The sequence below is a fragment of the Prionailurus bengalensis genome, chromosome E1 (assembly GCF_016509475.1).
Source record: "Prionailurus bengalensis isolate Pbe53 chromosome E1, Fcat_Pben_1.1_paternal_pri, whole genome shotgun sequence".
In the NCBI taxonomy this organism is placed as follows: Eukaryota; Metazoa; Chordata; class Mammalia; order Carnivora; family Felidae; genus Prionailurus; species Prionailurus bengalensis.
In genome coordinates this window covers 33227107-33249257 of record NC_057347.1, presented here as the reverse complement: position 1 = coordinate 33249257, position 22151 = coordinate 33227107, and positions in this window count along the sequence as shown.

Genomic DNA, 22151 nt, shown 5'->3' with positions numbered 1-22151 from the left:
TTCCCTGGATCTGAGGCAAATCTCCACTCATCTTCACTTGTCCCACACAGTGTACGCTCTCTTTCAAAAGTTACCTGTCACTCCATTCTATTAACAGTTGGCAGTGTCTCCATCTCTTTCTTGGACTTGGCGTGAGTTGTCATGTGGTGCAAGCATTCTCTAATCATTGAACAGCCAGAATATTATTGAATATTGATTATTGAACGTACTCTTCTGTATTCCTCAGGCCCCTTGAAATCAGGCAGGGCCATGCGATTCTCTTGCTAATGAAATATGGGGGAAATGACTAATGTCACTTTCAGGATGAAATTCTTAAGGGTTTGTGCTCAACCCTTCATTTTTCTCTTTTTTTCCCACAGAATGACATGCAGATATGGCGTCCTAACAAGTTCAAAACAGCCAGAATCAAAGAATCACCTCAACCAGGGCCACTTCTTTAAAGATCTTATCTTCCAACTTCAGAATTTACAAGAGTCAACAATATATCTTTATTGTGTTAAGCCACAGACATTTAAGGACAAATGCTACTACAGCTCACCCTAGCCTACACTCACAAACACAGTTGATGCCCATATTTATCTATTTGTTTTGCTACATTAAAGCTTTGCAGTTCTACTGAGTTTGCGATACAGGTGGGTCTTTCCCACTTTTCGTTGGCCATTTAACTTTGAACACATTGATTTGAGACATATCCAATCTGTAAGGTATTAGCAGTAATTTCGACTTGTAAGCATGTATAATTATAGTAGGCCTTGCCAAGTTCCATATAGACTGCAGCATCAGTTACAAAACTTACTTCTTTTTGTTTATATGAGTTTCTCAATGTCTTTGATGAGCACTGGCTTCTGTGTTGCCACTTCCCAGTTCTAAGAGAAATTCCTCTCTTGGCCACTTTAAATAAGGCCACTATACACAAAGGAGTCAGTTTTACCCAAGTGGACACATAGTGTATAGTAGAAATTAGGTATCCTTCCTATAAAAGCAATGTTTGCAATAATCAGGTTATTTTTACCTCACTGGTATAGATCTTAATACGGTGCTCTAGAAACAACAGGTACTTAATGTATGTTGATTGGAATAAGCTTGTAAGTGTATTCGTCTTTTCTTTTGGATTATTTGCCTCTTGAGGGGAAGGGCTATGTCTCATTTTACCTTTATGTTCTTTCTACACAATGCTTTGTTCATATTAAGAGTTTGGCAAACATTTAATTTAAATTTAGCAAGTAAGTCTGGCAATGATGAAATTGGAGAAGGGTAGTACTTGAGCTATCAGATATGACTAGTGAGGCTCCATCTGTTTTTGACCCTGATGAATTAGTGTCAATGAAATATTCAGCAACATCATCTCAGTGAGCCATTTATTTACTATATTTCATGTTCCCCCACATTTAATATTTAGTCATAACATTTATGGACAATGAGAATAGCAAACAAATATTTAAGGCCTCTGATTTCAGCATGGCCTGCTTCTGAAAATTAACACTATGCTTTTTACATGTCAGTGAGATCAATACAGTCTCATAACCACACTTTATAAGATGGACTCAACTCTTGGGTTGAAAAAACATATCCATTTATTCAAATTAAATTGATTCTGCTTTAACATTCAAAAAAATTTAATTCTGTTAAGGAAAGTTTCCACCATTAAAATGTTATTCTTCTTGGAAAAAAAAAGAACTTTTTTTCCTGTACTCTTAGTATTTGAACTGATTTGCAAATTATTGTGATTAATTTCTGTTGCAACTAGAATTTCTTCGGTCATATTTTTCTCATGTAACTGAAGAAAGATTTTCTCACTCATTTATCTACTGAATGGCCATTGCTCTGTTGACATGAACTTCATAATTAGCAATTCAATATGTCTTCTTTATCTAGAATCAATTAATTATAGTATTTGGTAACATGTTTTACTCCGCTTTGGGACATTCTTCCTTCTTGATGAATAGTGATTAAAAAAACCCCATAAAACAGCTTAAACGTTTTCCTATAATTTCTACTTATATAGGCCCTTGAAAATAATACATTTTAACATGAATATTAGAAGTCCAGACAGTGATCATTATTTAAAAAAATAAACTTAAAAATATTTCTTGGTAGAGTTTGTAATACTTTTGAAGATTTTAAGCACCAGACTGTTGCCTATTCAAGTTGATCACATGTTTATTAAATTCTTACTAGGCACCCAGTACTATTCTAGGCTCCAGGAGTGCAAAACAAAATTATATAGAAACCCCTACTTTCAAGGAATTCATGATCTAGTCAATAAGATGTGCTTGCATTCAAAATGTCATTATCATGGCAAATACTCTCTCTGGTTACTTGTGTTTTTTTTTTAATGTTTATTTATTTTTGAGAGAGAGAGAGAGAGAGAGAGAGGCAGAGCATGAACAGGGGAGAGGCAGAGAGAGAGGTATAGAATCTGAAGCAAGCTCCAGGCTCTGAGCTGTCAGCACAGAGCCTAATGCAGGGCTTGAACTCACGAACCACAGGATCACTACCTGAACCAAAACTGTCCACTTAACTGACTGAGCCACCCAGGTGCCCCTCTTTGGGTTACTTGAGAGAGGAAATGTTAGGCCTAACACCATACAAGCAGATTGAGTCAGAAAGGGGTGAACGAAGAAGAAGTGGGGTAAAAATAAAAGGTAAAAACTGAGTTGTTTTTTGATGCATGAAAAAGATGATACCACACTGAGGGATTTAGGGCTGGTGTAGCATCCCAAGCAGAGAGAAGAGCATATTTAAACGTATGAAGGCATACACACTGTGTGTTCCTTAACATGCATTCAGACTGTTTCAGGATATATAGGAGAAAGAAAAAGGAAATCAGACAAGAGAGAGATGCAGGGGTCAGGCCACAGGGATACAATGCCAACTCAGTTAAACCTCTACCTTCTAGGAAATAAGTGAATTATGAAGGATCTTATACACAAAGTTGCATCATCAGGAGAATTTGTAGCAAGCATCAAGTTTCATGATTAAGAAATAGAAAATCATATAATAAACCATGCTATAGTTTTTACCATCTTTAAACCCTATAAAATGATATTAAACTTTAACTCAAACATCACAGATGTCACTAGCTGGTGATTAAAACTGTGGCCACATTGCAGTAAGAAACCCAGTTGATGGGTTCTGAGTCCATACATACTGACTAGCAGGAAGATCCTTATTTTTTAGGAAATCCCTTCTGTTGATCTTCTCTCCAATTTGGCCACCAGTGAAGGCTACTTTCTTCTGTTGTATCCTCTGGTGTTCAGTGAGGCACAGAGATGTCTTACCACATACTGTTCTGTGGCTCCTCTGCTTGTTTGGTCAGTGTTACTTCTCTCCACCAATGCTGTTTTCTCTAGATGGCTGATCAATCCCCAAATAGTCCCAGGACATGTTTGTTACTGCAGACTCTTTGCCACTTCTACTTTTCATTGAAGTGCATAACGGCAAAGCTGCTTGGGATCTCAGGGACAGTTACATTTGTATGTGATAGTTACTCTCTTCCCACAGGGCATGATCTTTTAGGCTAGGTAGGGCTGGTCTGAGAGTACGCATAAACATATGTAGTCATATAGGTCAGGGAAGTGAATCTTGCCCTACCATGGAAGTCTCCTTAGTTTATAATGGTGTGTGTGTGTGTGTGTGTGTGTGTGTGTTCTGAATCATCTACTTCTCCAGTTGTGGAGGGAAAATAGAATACAGTTTATCAGAAGTGATGATAATTACAGATAGGTTTCAAAAACCTTTGCCATCTGGCTCCTAGGCTCCAGTTAAAGAAATGGTATTTCTGGAGACCTATTTCACTATTTCCATAACTTCTTGGAAGTTAGGATATCCTAAGGTATCTTGGGGAAAGGTATTACCTTAGTCTATATAATGGCCAACTTAGCGCTAGTCCAGCTAACAAAATCTACAAATATAACACATTCGATAGATGCAAGATGTCTATCGGTCCTTAGTATTTCAAGAAATATTTGTTAAACTTTCACAGTGTGTTGAGTAATGCTTCTACTGGGTAAGATGATTATTATGAATCCTTTACCTTTTCTAGTAGGTCACTTCCGGGGGAGAGAGCTCCCGGGTGAGAAAGGTATGTCTTGTTCCTGGTTCTCTTCTTCAGTTTTCTGACAGTAACTATAGGCAGGTCCCTGGGATGTGTGCATTTGAAATGACGTAGAAAACTATACTTTCACCCCTCAAAAAGGGTAGGATTTGCCATTTTTTGACTGAAAACAAAGAAAAAGTTTTATATGTGATAGATGCCAGATACTTGGCCTGTTCTGTCATTTGTGCTTTTGTGTTTGGAACTTTTCCTATTCCATGTGATGTTAGTAGAAAGGTCAGCTATGTATTTCCTAAAATATTATTTCCTAAAATACGGATGAGCCTATGACATGTGGCATGCTGACAGTCTGCCTTTCCAAATGAGGAAGTCCTGATTAGTTGAAGTCACATTGGTTGCCTCTACAGCCTTCCCATCATGGCTGACCTATCTCCCAACATGACATCACTAAATGTGGAGCTGGGGAGAGAAGCATGGAATTGGCTCTCGAAAGTTGATAGATGTTCCACTTCAGGTCACTGCCAGCAGGTTGATCCTGATACCTTACACCCCTCTGAACACCATTATTGGTCCAGGATCAAGTCCATAAATCCAAACATTGCTGATGAACACCATTATGAAAGATTGGTATAGCAGCTTGTGAGGAGAGTGCCATACATATTACCCTGGGACTAAGACTGTGAGGAATATATAAACTTAGGGCTACTCATCACCACCTTGTTACCATATGAAGAAAGTACGGTAAAACTTTGGTTTGTGAGCATAATTCATTCTGGAAACATGCTTGTAATCCAAAGCACTTGTATATCAAAGCAAATTTCCCCATAAGAAATAATGGAAACTCAGATGATTTGTTCTACAACCCAAAAATATTCATATAAAATGATTACAATACTGTAATATAATATGAAATAATAAAGAAAATACAAAACATAAAGAAAAACAAATTAACCTGCACTTACCTTTGAAAACCTTTGTGGCTGGTGTGAGGGAGACGAGAGGAGGGTTATTGTATAGGATGTATTGTATAGGATGATTTTCACTATCACTAATGGAATCACCCCTATCTATTGGCTCAGGTGGAATCTTTTTCTTTTCATGCAGCTTTAACAAGGAACCTATCCAATGGCACCTGCTTTTGCCTCCTTTTGAGGATTTTGCGGAAATGTGACATTGCATTGTCGTTAAACCGAACCATCAATCGCAGTGTTACCTTATTTGGGTGGTGCTTTTCTATAAAATTTTTCACTGTTTCCCACATTTTACACATCTCCCTAATCTCATTTGAAGTATGGGATTCCTCCACCTTTTCCTCTTCTGCCTCTGCAGACAAGATGCAGACATCTTATAAAATCTTGCAGTTTCGGCCACTTGAATACTTCGTTTGTACTTCTCAATGATTTTCTTCTTAACTTCCACCATAATTGTATCCTTCTTCTTACAGCCTTTCTTTTCAACCTTTTCCTGCCTGGGGGCCATTGTATATGCTCCCACAGATGTTCACTACAATACAGTAGAAATAAACTCTTGTCATATACCATATTTAATGTAACTGGCGATAAAGCAGCAGAGGAAAGGGTCTACATCTATAGGCAGCCTGATCTAGAATGAAGCAAAGTGTTCCTAAACTTACTCTTATATGGAAAAGCAAAGGACTGTCCATTGGTGCTTTGACATGACAAAAAATACACTAGTGTCAGTTGTGGGGACCTTCCAACATTCTGAAAAATCACTGATTTCTGCCAAACACTGTGCCCTGAGACCAAGCATCAAAGCATGGGAGACAATCACCCACAGTCCTGTGCGCATGCGAGAGAAGAACTGCTGGCTCAGTTGTGATCATGTGACAGTTGACGTCATGTACCCTTATTGCCAGACGGTGCTCGTTTATCAAGTTAAAATTTATTGGAAATGTTTGCTTGTCTTGCAGAACACTCACAGAACAAATTATTCACAATCCGAGGTTTTACTGTATGTGAAAGTAAGGCAAGATGATGGTAGAACCAAAAAGTGAAGAGAGAAAGTCCAGGTGACAGTTTGAAATCCTGGTCCTACTTTTACCTGGCCAGATTCAGCCCTCTGGGCCCTTCTGATTACATAAGAAAATGAATTCACTTTTTTTTTTTTTACATAAGCTAATTGGGTTTCTGTCACTTGCGAGCAAAATAACCCTCATCCTGACAAATAAAGAATGTCTTAGAATAGGAGATTTATATTTTTGTATACTGAGAATGGAAAGTTTAGAAATCTTTGGGGACCCAGAGAAGGATGATTAGGCTTTCCTTAAATAGAAGGTGTGCAAAAGAAAACCGGAAATTTCTTTGGGAAATAAAACAAGTGAGGAGACCACAAGGGTAAAGAGAGAGTGACCTGGACCAAAAGACTCAGAAACCAGGGAACTTGGCCAGAGACTTTGTGCATCTCCACACAGTGGGGGCTTCCCCCACCTTTTTTTTTTAAATTAACAGTGTGTTCAAAGAGGGGAGGAGTAATGACAGACTCCTGGACTCTAAGCTCGATCTACTCTAAAAATTCTGTCCTTTATGCTATTGCCAGAGTTATCCTTATGACTGGGTATTTGATTATTTCATCTTAAAAGTAAGGTTTTTTTCACTGATATACACAGGCTAATAATTATATTCGCTTTGTAGGTTTGCTGTGACAATGAGAGTGAAAGCATTTAGCACAGAAGTTCCCACAATGTGAATCCCCAGTAAAGGTTCTCTCTTATTATCATTAAATGCTCTTTATGCTCTGGAGAGCTTTTGAAGAATTTTAAGAGGAGGGTGATAAGAGCAGGTTTTATTTCTTTAAGATGCTACAGGGCTATCGGCATGTTAGGGGCCCCAGAAAGTCATCTTTCCTGATTTTTTTCTGGTCTCTTTTGATCAGGGGTGAACAAAACTCCTTGAAAAATATCAGTGATTTCAAAGAGAGGCATAGAAACTATCAGTCAATATTAAGAGATATAATAGTTTTAATAATAGCAATTAATAATATCATTGCTTGCAGAGACTCTTTTAGCCTGGAGGAGGACAATAACAGCTTGGTAACAGGACTGAGAGTTAGAAAGGCCAGTATTAAATATCAGGTTTAATTGGGTGTAGAACAGGTAAGGGGAATGAGAGAAAATGACTGAATGGCCAATAAGAGTTATCAGAGGGAGAAAATGCATTAAAACGTGTATCTCTTACACTGTCCACCTCTATCCCTCTTAAGGACACCTGCAAACTCTTGTATACACACAGGTGGGATAACTGCGGCCATGGATGGAGTGATTTTGGCTGGAAGCCTGACTTGGATTGGAACAGGATGGGGAAGACCTGGAGACCAGGCACGGAGCTCCGTAGCCACTTCCCGCAACTCTGACTTGAGTCCTTTGACTCTGGCTGGTGTTCTAACAGTTCGTTAGTGCTTTGGTGACTGGGATAAACAAAAGTCATCATTTCTGGCAACTATACTCCTCCAGCTAAGAATCCCATCGCACATCTATGAGACCTAGTTGTTGGAACCAGCATCTCAGTGGTAGTAAAGACTGCTTGGAGTAATGGTGTCAAGGCTATTCCTTGGAGGTTCTGTGAGATATTAATCCATGGTCTGTGAAAAAGTGATTCTGTGGCCATTATTAGTTTGGAAACAGCGACTTAAGCAGAATGAGATCAGTTTATTTACTGTAGGATTCTCAGATGCTTAATAAGCTAATGTTAGTTGTTAACCTAGAAGAAAGATCCAGGCAGATGGGAAGATGGTGGACGTTGAATAAAGAGTTCTGCTTTCAATGTGGTCAGTCTAGTGAGAGATAGAGAGAAGTAATCCACCTAGAGAAATAGCTTGTGAATACTTCTGCTGAGTGGAATACCCTGCTTATTACTTACCCACTTCGTTTATGCCACTCCATTCTCTCAGTACCAAAACCAAACCATGGACCTTGTCCTACTGGTATTTACTTCATGTCTGACTTGTGACATTAGGAATTGGCTAAATACCTACATAGACTCCTAGGCATGCAGGGGGGCAGCTTAGGCTTACATCTAGCCCTACATTTCATGGCCGGTTCTGTGTTATTGCTCCTCAGTCTTCTAGATTCAAAGCTGTGCACAAGACAAAGTCATAAGCTGTTTATTTCAAGTGTATAGAATTCCTAGCATCGGAGACATTAGAACAGGAAGAAATATTAGCTCTTATCACATCCAATCTCTTCATTAGATATCATCATGTTCAATGCCTTATTTTTATAGGAGAGTTCCACTAAAGTAGGTAGGCTATCATATCTAACAGCTGCCCAAGTTGTGCACTGCACAACTGCAAGGTGTCTTTCGTCAGATGATGATGTGAATAGCATCCTCTGAAATAATCTATGCAGCCATAGACAGCAGCCCTGGTTAGCAATGTTTAATTTAGTTTCCTCTATGAGAGGTAGCTGTGTGTTCTAAGGAGGCTGGGAATAGTAATTAAAGTGTAATAATCAAAAGAGTATAAATCTTGAAGCCTGAAAGTTATCTCATGTTTCTAAAACACAATGTTCCATTATAAAATAAATTGCTAGGGTGAACATGTTACAGTTATCTAGAAAAAACTTGTATTATATCCCTAATTTCAAAACTCAGTCTTCTCTATAGAGTAAATGATTAAAACCTAATAGAAAAAGAGGCCAGGGACAGAGAGGCAGCACGAATGACACTAATGTTTAGAAGAGGATCAAGGCAGAGGGAAATATGCCCAGAAACACCTGATGGAAATCAGACGTCCGAATAACAAGGAAGTGCATATACATACAATCTGAGGTCTATATAATTCTCCTTGGTGACTCATCTCAAGTGGCTTGCTAAGTTGCAAAAGGAGTAGCCCAAGTATTTTAGTTTTATACACAAGAGGATTGAAGAAGAGGAAGCTTTAATGTGTTTTCTACTATCCCTTGGGGGGTTAATTTCCAGAATGTGTCACCCAGGCAGCATCCTATTCAGTGTCAGTCCCTTGCCAGCTCCAGCCTTGTGATCTGCCTCCATTTGGCTTGCTGAGGTGTTCATAACATATTTAAGTGGCCTCAGGAATAGTAACTCTTCTGTGTCCTGCTGTGAGGTTTACCTTGTCAGGCAGGACTTGGATCTTACTCACTGGAGGGGATTTCAAAGCATTGCGATAGTTGCTTTCCTTCCTTCACTTGCTTTACTTATTTCTCCTGCTAGACTGTGACAATATTGAACATAGGGACTCTGCATTCTATCCTCAACATCCCTCATTTCTAACCCAGTGCCTGCAACACAGTAGACAATCAATAAATAATTGTCAAGGGAGGGAGAGCTGTGGCCTCCCTCACCCATCATTCGAGAGAATCTCAGCTCTAGTCCCCGTAAGCTGTTTTTTCATGCCTATTAAGCCCCAAGCCCGTTAGTGCCCTACAAGGTCCAAAAGGCTATTTTAGCCAAGATAGATGTTTGCACATCTTCCTCACTGTCCTGGCAAGTGTGGGGGTGGACGACACTGATATTCACTCTGGATCAAAATCAGGAATTTCTGTTTGCTTAGGTTCCAGGGGTAAATCTTCCTGTACATAGAAATGTATCATGTCGGGGCTCTTGATGGGCAGGCTGCCCGGAGCTTCATTGAGTTATCAATGTTTCTACTTGATCTATTGACAATGGAGGCTTGAAAGTAAACAGCTTTGCCAACTCCAAATAGCTGGTTTGAGGCTGGGCAAACAGGAAAGCTTTGCACAAAGCCGAGAGCTGGCATGGGGCTTGGGGTTTTCAGTAAGTTTCGGCAGTTGGCTTCTGGAAGGGAAAAAGAAGCCTGGATTCTGCAATCAGAGCAGGAAATGAGACCTTGAACTCAGTGTGTTTGGAGGCATTGACCACATGTAGGTAACTGGGGAGTGCTGTACAAGAATGAGAAGGAAGTAGATTTTAAATTTAAGTCTACCGCTTGGGCAAGCCACCTGACTTCTCTGACATGACATTTCTGCATCATTTTCGTATCTCTCAGAAGGATAGAGTGACAGCAGAGGTGACTTGATAGGGAGGTTGAAGTACTGACATGAAAATGAGATAAAGCTGGATTCCATTCATGGATCTACAAAGCCCTGCCTGTGAAGACTCAAGACACTACTCAGCTTCACTTTGTTCTCTTCATCTGTAAAGTGGAAATGATACCACAAAGGGTGAGCCACAAATACAAGCTTGATAGTCACAAAGCAATTTAGACAGAGCTCTGACAATAATCAGAATACATAATGTGCTGTGTGTGTGTGTGTTTGTGCACACGTGTGTGTGTTTGGATAAATATATGGGGGGGTCGCCTGGGTGGGTCATTCGGTTAAGCATCCAACTCTTGATATTGGCTCAGGTCATGATCTCCCAGTTCGTGAGTTTAAGCCCTGTGTCAGGCTCTGCACTAACAATATGGAGGCTTCTTGGGATTCTCTCTCTCCCTCTCTCTCTCTCTCTCTGCCCCTCCCCTGCTCTCTCTCTCTCTCTCTCTCTCTTTCTCAAAATAAATAAACTTTACAAAAATAGGTAGGGAAAATTGAAGAGACACCCTTAAAATGGATTAGAGTGAGGGGGTATGGAGCGAGGGGAGAAATGAGTGAAAACCATGATGGAGGATAAAAGTAAAAGAAAAGAATTGGCTGGCATGAACTGCAGATAATTGTACTCCTGAACTGAGGAATGTGAATAATTCAATTCAGTGGTCCATGAAGGGGACAAAAAAGTTGTCATGCAAATAAATATAGAACCACAAACATAGGTGGTGTGAACAGAATAAAAATGTGCTCTAAGAACAAGGGAAGTAGGGGTGTCACATCCTAACATAGATGTGAAGGTGAGCTGGGTGAAGAGTGGAGAAAAGGACATTCCAGGCTGCAAGAACAGCCCATGCAAGGTCCATGGCGCTATAAAGAGCTTGGTGTATTCAAGGCACTGAGAGTGTGAGGCTAACCAGGGTGGGAGTGGTTAGAGAGGAGCCTGAAGTGGTAGACAGAACTAAGTTCTGCAAGGTTGTGTGGATTGAATGAAAAATTTTCTTAACTTAAATGCAATGGGAAGCCATTAAGAAGTTTTCAAAGCAGGGACTGGTGGATAGTGATGGATTTGATGGGAATAGAATGTATGTGACATTCTACAAATTTTTGTTGAATATTCTAACTGCTGTCAAGGAGCCAGAGTGGATGTAGACAGATCTAAGAACTTTCTTGCAGCTGTCCAGATGGGCCTCGAGAGTGGTTTGGACAGCAGTGTGGGCAGTAGAAATGCAGAAAAGTAGCTGGTTGGAAAAGTAGTTAGAGACAGTATCAACAGGTCATTTAAGACTAATATGTATGTCTTTGGCAGGAATTATGTGTTAAGATTACTTATTGCCGTTCTTTGTTGTAGGATTATACACCCCTTTCTGATTGGCATCAGAAATAGCCATGTACATTTCTTTAGTCAGTGAATGTGAACTGAAGTAGTACATGTCCCTTCTAGGTAGAATTTTTAAGAGCCAGAGGATACTTTGATATGTTGCCCATTTCCTTTGGCATGAGACCAGAAATGCCCTTAGATAGAGGCTGCCTCACCAAGCTAGGTCTCAGGATGATAATAGGTGACAGAGCCGTAAGTGACCAGTGATGAAATTAATGAGAAATTAATCTTCTTGCTCAAGTGTACATCAAATTCTTAATGAGATACACTATATTATAGGCCATTAAAAAAAAATCTCAGTTTTAAAGGAGCAAAATAACACTTAGAATATTTTCTTATTTTTTTTTAATGTTTATTTTTGAGAGAGAGACAGAGCACGAGCAGGGGAGGGGCAGGGAGAGAGGGAAACACAGAATCAGGAGCAAGCTCCAGGCTCTGAGCTGTCAGCACAGAGCCTGATGCGGGCCTCAAACCCACAAACTGTGATATCATGACCTGAGCCGAAGTCGGACACCCAACCGACTGAGCCACCCAGGCGCCCCTTTGTTTGTTTGTTTGTTTGTTTGTTTTTAATGCACTTAGAATATTTCCTTCGTGCAATGGTATTAAGTTGGAATCAATAACAGAAGAATATCTGAAAATCCTCAAATACTTGGAAATTAAACAACTCACTATAGAATAACCTATGGATCAAATAAAAACAATCAGGGCAATTAGAATATATTTTGAAGGAATAAAAATGAAAACTTAGTATGTCAAAATTTATGGGAAGAAGCTGAGGGAAATGTAAATTTTAAATGAATATATTAGAAAGAAAAAATATAAATCACTGATCCGTGATCCCACTTTAAGAAGATAGGAAAAAGAAAACTAATTAAACTCAAAGGAAATGGAAGACATCTTTAATAAAATATGTATGGAAATCAATAAAATAGATAATGGACAAGAAATTGAGAAAATCAACAAAAAATTGGTTCTTTGAAAAGTTTTAAAAAATGGATAATGCTTAACAAGATTGATTAAGAAAAAAATGATAGAAAACATAAACTACCAATATCAGAAATGAAAGATAAAACATCATCACAGATCCTAGAAACACTGAAAAGATAATAAGGGAAAGGTAGTATGAGACAAACTTTATTCCAAGAAATTCAGCAACTTAGATGAAATGAAAAAAAAATATTTGAAAAGCACAAGGTACGAAAGCTGCCATTAGAAGAAATTTTTTAAAAAAATCCGAGTGGTCTAGGGACGACTGGGTGGCTCACTTAGTTAAGCGTCTGACTCTTGATTTCAGCTCAGGTCATGATCTCAAGGTTCTCTTTCTCTTCTCTCTCACTGCCGCACCCCCTCTCTCTGTCTCAAAATAAATAAACATTTTAAAAAATCTGAGTTGTCTATATCTATTGAAGAAAATGAATTTAAACTTTAAAATTTTTCCACAAAGGAAATTTTAAAGAATTTTTTCTAAAGTTTGCATGGGAATGTACAGGACCCTAGAATATACCCTTAAAAAATCTTGAGGAGGAAAATGTGGGTTACTTATGCTATCTGATTTTAAGATTTACCATAGAGCTGATGTAATCAAGGAGAACTGATACTGTCAAAAAATATAAATCTATGCAATACAATAGAAGTTCTATCAATGGAATCATGTATATATGGTAAAAATATAGGGGCACCTGGGTGGTATAGTCAGTGAAATGTCCAACACTTGATCTCGGCTCAGGTTATGATCTCACAGTTTGTGAGTTCGAGCCCTGTGTTGGGCTGTGTGCTGATGGTGTGGACCTGCTTGGGATTCTGTCTCTCCTTCTCTCTCTCCCCTATTGTGCTTTCCTCTCTTAAAGTAAATAAATAAACTTAAAAAAATAATAAAAAAACATACAAGGGTGCCTAAGCAACTCAATGGTTAATGAAAGTGTTCTCATAAATAGTACTAGAGCAACTGCACATCTGCATGGAAAAAATGAAACTCAACACATACTTTATGTCATATAATACAACTTATTGGAGATGTAGCATACACCTAAACATGAGCTATATTCAAATAACACATAGAAGACTATTTTCACAACTTTGTAAAAGCCAAAGATTTATTTTCCCTTAATACAAAAAAACACAGGCACCAAAAGGAATATATTGATAAATTGAACTTCATCAAAATTAAAAACCTATGCACATCAAGAGAGAAAACAGACAAGGCATAGATTGGGTGAAAACATTCACAATGTATATATTTGCAAAGGACTTATATCTAGAATATATAAAGAAGTCCTATAACTCATTAATAAGAAAAATGCAATTAAAAATAGCAAAACATTTCAAGAGACACTTCACAAAAGAAGATATTCTAGTTGTCAGTGAACATATGAAAAACTGTTCAACATCATTAGTCATCAGGGAAATGTAAATTAAAGCAAATGAAGGGTGCCTGGATGGCTCAAATGGTTAAGTGTCAGATTCGCGATTTCGGCTTAGGTCATGATTTCATGGTTGTGAGATCTAGCCCTGCATCAGGGTTCTGCACGGGGTGTGGAGCCTGCTTAGGATTCTCTCTCTCCCTCTCCCTCTGCCCCTCCCTCACATGGGCACACACATGTTTTTAAATCAATCAATCAATCAATCAATAAAACAAATGAGATACCGCTATATACCCACTAGCATGGTTAAAAGGAAAATTTGGGAATGTATGTGGAGCAACTAGAATCTTAAACATTGTTGGTAGAGGTGTAAAATGGCACAACTGCATCAGAAAACTGATGAACTGTTCAGCAGTTTTCTACATTTATCTATTCTATGACTCAGCAATTATACTCCGATGGAAATGAAATCACACATACACTAAAGACTTAGATGTAAGTGTTCATAGCAGCTTTGTTTATAATAACTAAAGACTGGAAGCAATCCAAATGTACATCCATAGGAAACTGAATAAGCAAACGGGTACATTTATATAATTCAATACTACTCAGCAATAAAAAGTATGAGCTAGTGATACATTGTGAAAACTAACCTTTATATGGCCTTTCTGATCCAACCCTACATTGTCAAAACCGTTGACCTCTAGTCTTGACCTTGTTATGCCTATCTCCCCTTTAGTCACTATACTCCAGCCATACTGTCTTTCCTTCAATTGCTCATGAGACTTATAAAACTTGACAAATGAATGAGGATTGAGTAGCATGGACTATGTTCCTGTATCAAGAATGCCTTCACTCACCATTCTACTGTCTCCAGTCTTCCTGAAATCACATTCTATTTTCTTCAACATTCTACCATGGAAATTTTCAAAAGTTGAAAAACTTTACAGTAAATACTTGTATACCTACCACTAAGATGCTGCCCATAACAATTTATTATGCTTGTTTTATCACATATCTGTCCATTATCCATCTCTCTATACAATGGCCCATTTTTATTCCATCAATTCTTCAGGGAAGCTTCCTTTGAATCTTCAAAGAGGCAAACACCTTATATCCTGTTCTGATACCTTCCCTTACAATTTCTTACTCTTCTCTTATGACACTTGATTTAATTACCATGAATAACTTCATTTAATATTTGTCTTCTCTGCTGGACCAGTGATTCTCAAATTGAGCATGTATCAGAATCACTGGAGAGGCTTTCTAAAACACAGATTACTGAGCCCCATCGCCCAAATTTCTGAGAGAGCAGGTTTTGGCTGGAACTTCAAAATTTGATTTCTCACAAGTTCCAGGTGATGCTGATACAATTGATCCACAGACCACACTTTGAGAACCACTGAGATTGTATTGAAAGCACCATGGTTTCAGAGATCAGATCTGTTGTATTTGTTGCTGATCCCCACCAGCTATCATAGGGACAGAGTGGGTAGCCAGGATGTAGTATGAATTTTCTGAGTGAATGAATATATATATATATATTATGCTTTTCATTTACTGTATCGTAGGCATTCCTCATAACCATTATTGTCAATAAACAGCTTAATCAGTCAGCATATCCTGTTTACTTATCTTCCCCTGTTCTTAGACATTAACATTGTTCCTAATTTTATTGTTATGCTTATTATAATTCTTTCCTAAATAGGTTTTGATTTTCACAGGGGTTCCCTTAACATCAGAAAAACAAAATTGTCGCTAATAAAGGACACCTTCGGGTTGTATGTATTTTTCTTGTGGTCTCAGGCATAGTAAAATCGGCATATCATTTCCCACTTAAATGAGGTAGGAATTCTGACTTCAAAAAGTACATTTCTCAAGGGAAGAAGCAAAACAAACCAAACCAAAACAAAACAGAAACAAAAGTAAAAAACAACAAACCCTAACACACTTGGACTAATTGCAAACGAGGTAATGTTTGTGTGAGGTTTGATGCACAGGTGTGAAGGTGAGAAGTGAGGCCACAGAATGTGCCTGGAGCCAACAGTGTGCATTATCCTAACTATGAAAGCACCTGGTTCTAAATGACTGAAGGGGCCCACTGTAACTAAAGGAATTGCCTGGCCCCAGCTTTGAGTTCTTCAGAAAAAGGAAGCAAAACGAATGGCCTTGAGGTGAATGTGACATTTAAAGAAAAAATAAACTTTATCTTTTAGAGCAATTCTTGGTTTACAGCAAAATTGAGAAGGTACAGAGATTTCTCATTTATCCTCAGCCCCCACACGTGCAGAGTCTTCCCTCTCATCAACATTCTCCACTGGAGTGGTACAGTTGTTACAGTTGGTCAACATACATGGGTATCACCTACAAGTCCATAGTGGACATTAGGGTTCACTCCTGGTGGTGTACATTCTGTGGGTTTGGACAATGTGGAATGACACGTACCCACCATTATAGTATCATGCAGAATATTTTCACTGCCCTAAAACCCTATGGGTTCCACCTTATTCACCTCTCACCCCAACCGTTGTTAACCATTGATCTTTTTACTGTATTGATAGTTTCGCCTTTTACAAAATGTCATATAGTTTGAATCATACCACGTCTAGTCTTTTTAGATTGGCTTTTTCACTTACTAAATACGCATTTAAGTTTCCTCCATGTCTTTGCATGGCTTGATAAATTGTTTCTTTTTAGCATTGAATTAATATTCCATTTTCTGAGTGTAAGGCAGTTTATCCATTCACCTACTGAATAACATCTTTGTTCCTTCCAAATTTTGGCAAGTTTGAATAAAGCTACTATCAGCATACATGTGCAGATTTTTGTGTACATGTAAGTCTTCAACTCCTTTGGGTAAATACCAAGGGGCACTATTGCTAGGTTGTATGATAAGAAGAGGTTTAATTTTGCAAGAAACTACCAAACTGTCTTCCAAAGCAGCTGTACCATTTTGTATTCCCACCAGTGATGAATGAGAGTTTCTATTGCTCCATATCCTTGCCAGCATTTGGAATTCCAAGTGTTCTGGATTTTGGCCATGCTAAATAGGTATGTCCTGTTATATCATTGTTATTTTAATTTGCAATTCCCGGATGACATGTGGTGTGGGACGTCTTTTTATATGCTTATTTACCATCTCTGTATGGTCTTCTGATGAGGTGTCTGCTAATTTTTTCATTGTATTTTTGTCTTCTTGCGTTTTAAGAGTTCTTTGTATATTTTGGATAATAATCCTTTATCAGATGTGTCTTAGAAACATTTTTCCAAGTCTGTGTGTGTGTGTGTGTGTGTGTGTGTGTTTTCATTCTCTTCACAGTATCTTTCTCAGGGTAGATATTTCAAATTTGAATGAAGTCATTTTTTGTCGCTAGCTGGACATGATATACTGGGTAAAAGGGATTGCAATAAATAGGCCTTTAGGAATGTGGTGGGGAGGTGTAAGGGGAGGAGATGCACGCGTTCTATAGCCATAAGATTAGGTCTCAATCTTTTAGTGGACTGTGGACTTCACAAGTGCTTCTTACCGCTCCCCTCCATTTTGGTGAGACAGGATGGCTAGAGTGGACTGAATTTCAGTCTCCTTCCTTCACGTGGAAGGCTAGAGGCAGCTGGTATTGGGTATTTCCTTTCCCTGGGGCCATTTAGGCTCTGATAAATCTCTAGCAGGTTAGGCTTTAGTTAACTAGTTTTTCCTGAGGGCAGAGCTTACTAGGAAAAACCAAGTGCTCTGGCGTCTTTCAAAATGGCTCCTTTTACCCTCCCCTTACTGGAAGCAGGAGGAAGGTTTTCTTCTGACCTTCACGGTAAGAAGCTGGTGGAGTTTCTGTGAGTAAAACTCACAAAAGTGTGGGGTCTCTCCCAGGGGTCTTTTACCTCTCAGACTTCTCCACACTGAGCCTCCAGCAATTCATCAATTATAACTCAGATTTTCCTTTTGCAGCCCAGTTCCTGTGGAGCTTTCTGCTCCGGTAAGTTGTGCTTCTATATACTCACCTGTTTGTCTATCCAGTTTGAGGGGTAAAGTTGTTTGCTTTGTGATATACTCTTACAGATCTAAAAAGTGTTGTTGATTTTCCAATTTGTTTAGCTGTTTACTCCTTAGGACAGAGGAACGACTTACAAGCTTTTCATATGATGGTTTGGAAGCCTCAGTAGGACTTTTAAGTCTGCTTTTGTTGTGGTTCCTTGGCTACAATATGGGGGGTAGAAGGGAGGTGGTCATTGCAAAATAACTTCAAAGTTTGGTAATTATTTCTGCCTGATTCAAATGATGAAAAATTTCTGAAATTATTTTTATCGTTTTTATCAGTTACCTGCAATTGGAATGAGGGGAAATAGTCACCCTAGGCACCATTCTATTTATTTATTTATTTATTTATTTATTTATTTATTTATTTATTTATATTTGAGAGAGAGGCAGAGAGAGCATGAGTGGGGGAGAGGCAGAGAGAGCATGAGTGGGGGAGAGGCAGAGAGAGCATGAGTGGGGGAGAGGCAGAGAGAGCATGAGTGGAGGAGGGGCAGAGAGAGAGGAAGACACAGAATCCAAAGCGGCTCCAGGCTCTACGCTGTCAGCACAGAGCTTGATGCAGGGCTCAAATTCATGAACTGTGAAATCACAACCTGAGTTGAAGTCGGATTCTTAACTGACTGTGCCACCCAGGCACCCCAGTACCATTCTTGCCTGATAGTGGAAGCTTCCCCTTCATTTGGAAGCTGCCACGAACCTCCTTATATTGTTCTTTATTTAACACAAGATAAAACTTGTTGAAGTAAAAGGCATAACATTCATCTGTCCGTAAATGCATCCAACTCCCTTTACTGAGTGCCTTTGTTCCAGATAGTATGGGAAGACAAATTACATAAACATTGTCTTCCCTCAAAGAATTTAGAGTCTAGCGGGGAGTAGAGCTAATAATCTCCATGCAATGTGATATTATCTGCAAGTATATTATGCATGAGTCTTGTGATGGAAAGATTAGTGTTTGAATGAGGCTGGGGCATCAGGGGGAGGCACTTAACTGAGTTTTGAAAACAAAGTACCTTTAGTATAAGAAAGGTGGCCATGTACACCTTAAACTTACATATGTTACATATCAATATTTCAATCAAGCTGGGGAAAAATAGAGAAGTGGCCAAAGCAATTTTAAGTGGAGGTACCATCTAGGAAGACAGGAGGTATAAGCACAAGAAAGCTTTCCAAGGAACAAGAGTCCTTCAGTGTGGGATTGCTTGTTTGTGACTGTTCAGAAATTATCAGAGAGGTTAGCCAAGATCAGATCATGAATTGCTGAGAAACTGACCAATCAAGTTGGCCCATGCCTATCTTTTCAGCTTTATTTTACCACTTCCTCCTTGCTATCTATGTTCCAGCCTCACTGTTTTAGATCATTCTCCTAAATCTCTCTGTGTCCCCCTTCCTCTGGACCTTTTCACACAGCCTGGAAGTTTTTCTCATGCATCCTTCTTTATCCAGGTGATGATGACTATTTCTTCCAATCTGGCCTTCAATCCTGTTTTCTCAGGGAAGACCTCATTGACCCTTCAGATGAAATCTGTCTCTACTTGCATTTTCTCTATTCCCTACACTCTTCCCATAGAGCCCGTGTCTTAGTAGATATTTATGAACATAGTCACTCCCCTGCTATTCTGGAAGCTCAAGCAGGAGAGATGTCCTGTCTGTTCTCTTTAGTATCGTATCTCTTTTGTGAGAAGAATTTCTGGAATATAATGAGAGTTTAACACATTCTGAATTAAAGAAAACAAAAACTAGTATTTATTCAATATCTATAATATGCCTTGCTGTGTGTGTGTGTGTGTGTGTGTGTGTACATGCAAAAGTTTTTTTTCACTTAATCCTAACCCAAACTCTTGAGGTTGGTAAAGTTATTTCTATTTTATAATTAAGATGCATTGGGTTAAAGAGAGTCAGTGTCCTTAAAGTTGCAGTATGTCCTCACATCATCATTCATTGTGTGTTATCCTCTCTGTCAACACATGACCTCCAAAGTCTACCCAGAAAAAAAAGCAGTGATTTTATCATCTGAGATCTTTATCCTTTTGTTGGACTCTCTCAGATTCTTTCTTTACCACAAGCAGGAGAGTCTCAGCCATTTTCCTTTGGATTTCCACTTGGCCACGTAGATCCTTCTAAATTTGGTGCCAACATTGTTTACTTATCTGTCCCCCCACCCCCCATCTGTGCTGTGAGGCCCTTAAAAACAGGAGTTTTGTCTTGTTCGTTGTATTAGTTCTGCCTCTCAAGTACCTGGTACAGAACAAGTACTCAAAGTAGAGCCATGGTGACTTGTATAAAACAGGTTAAAAATTATCAGAGATGTTCAAGATCAGGTTATAAACTGCAGAGAAACTGACAAAGTCCCTCACCTATCTACCTTTAAAATGAAATTAAATGGCCAAGTTGTATGTATCAATTCTATATGTATGTATCAAGTACTTATTATGTGACAGGTACTGTTCTAGGCTCTGGGAATATAGCAGTGAGTAATACCAGCCAGGTCCAAGTTCCTGTTTTCATGGAGTTAATACTGTAGTGAGACGACAATGATACCGCAAAGATCTAGAACTCAGAAGGTGCAGAACCAGCCTTTAAACTTAGGTCTACTTGTCTCTGACACCTTTTACTGGCTGCTGCTCAATGCAGTTTCCCTAATACAGGCTCCAAAATAGTAAACATATTATCTCCCATGATCACATTCAGCCAACTGTAAGCCTTGGGCATTACTCTTTTCCTGAGAGCACACCTATCAGTTTGTGAGGTGATCCAAACTTTTTTGGCCATCTTGAAGAGAAAATATTGCTTGGCTACTTGGCATTTATTTTATTCCAAAAGCAATTAAAATACTGTCCTTATAGTTCAACAAATATCCCAGCTCTAGAGGAATTAGTTGTGGGTATCTTTAACTTCTTGTATAATGGCATATGACATAAATTAAGTGTTTTGTTTTGAACTTATTTACTAGAATTTTGGCTACTTAGCCTTGTAAGTACATATGTCTTTTCCTAGACACGTAGTTAATAATCTGCTTCTGACACTGCCCTCTAGACCAAATTCAGAGAAGATGCTTCATCTTTAAATGCTATTTTCCTTTTATGCACATTTATAATTCTGATGCTTCTATTACCTCATATACATTTTCCTACTCAGAACTCCTGTCTCTTCAATGCCCTATATTGTTTTAAACAATGCACTTAGCCGTATTCCTCTTTCTTCTTTCATTGACCATCACAAGTATCATAAAGTTAGTCCTGTTGTGGGGGAAAAAGTAGCAAACAAAACAAAAAGCACTCTCACTGATTTGTATAGACCTAGTGTTGTCCCCAGAGCTCTCTGTAGCTTACAACTCTAAACCTCAATAGTCTTCTGTTGCCTGCACGATAGTGTACTAGGGGATGAGTCCTCACAAGCATTTCTGCAATTTTAGTTTACTCATCTAGCATCGTTGCCATCCTTCTTTTCTTCCCCTTTGACATTTCTCTTTGTTCCTTTTCTGCTTATCAGTTTCTGCAGGCCAAGTTAATCTAAGACTCAGGTTTCTCAAGCAAGGACCTCCTCTCCAAATTATCTTTGGCATTCCCCTTTAGATTCATTGTCCTACCTCCTCCTCCTTCTTTTTTACCCCCTTTGTAAACTATAGCCAAGGCTGAGTTTTGTAAAATCTTCCCTCATCTTTCTGCTTCCGAATGAGACTTGTTTCTGCTATTTTCATATTGTACTCTTTGCTCAAGTGTTGCGATTATATTTCTCTTCACTACTTCCTGAAATTTACCTTTACTTTTATTCTATTTTTATCAGCAAGACACTTTCATTCTCCCCCCTTTCACACCCAGAAATATTTCTTGTATATGTTAGGGGAAGATGTTAGGACTACTTCATGAATCAGCCTTGCAGCTTTTCTTGCTGCTTTTGTAAACTTTGCTTACTCCTTACGAGGTTTATCCCTCTTTTTCCACGAGGGTGACACAACTCGTCCCTTTTTGTAAGGGCACAGCTGTGTTCTTCTTTCTCTCACATCACCTTTTTTAAAAAAAAATTTTGTAATGTTTATTTATAAGAGAGAGAGAGACAGAATGTGAGTGGGGGAGAGGCAGAGAGAGAGGGAGACAAAGAATCCGAAGCAGGCTCCAGGCTCGGAGCTGTTAGTGCAGAGCTCAATTTGGGGCTCAAACTCACCAACCATGAGATCATGACCCAAGCCGAAATCAGATGCTTAACTGATTGAGCCATCCAGGTGTTCCACTCTTTTTGGGGTGGGAGGGATTATGCATTACAGTGATCTTATGTCACATTCATAACATGTGTTTTCT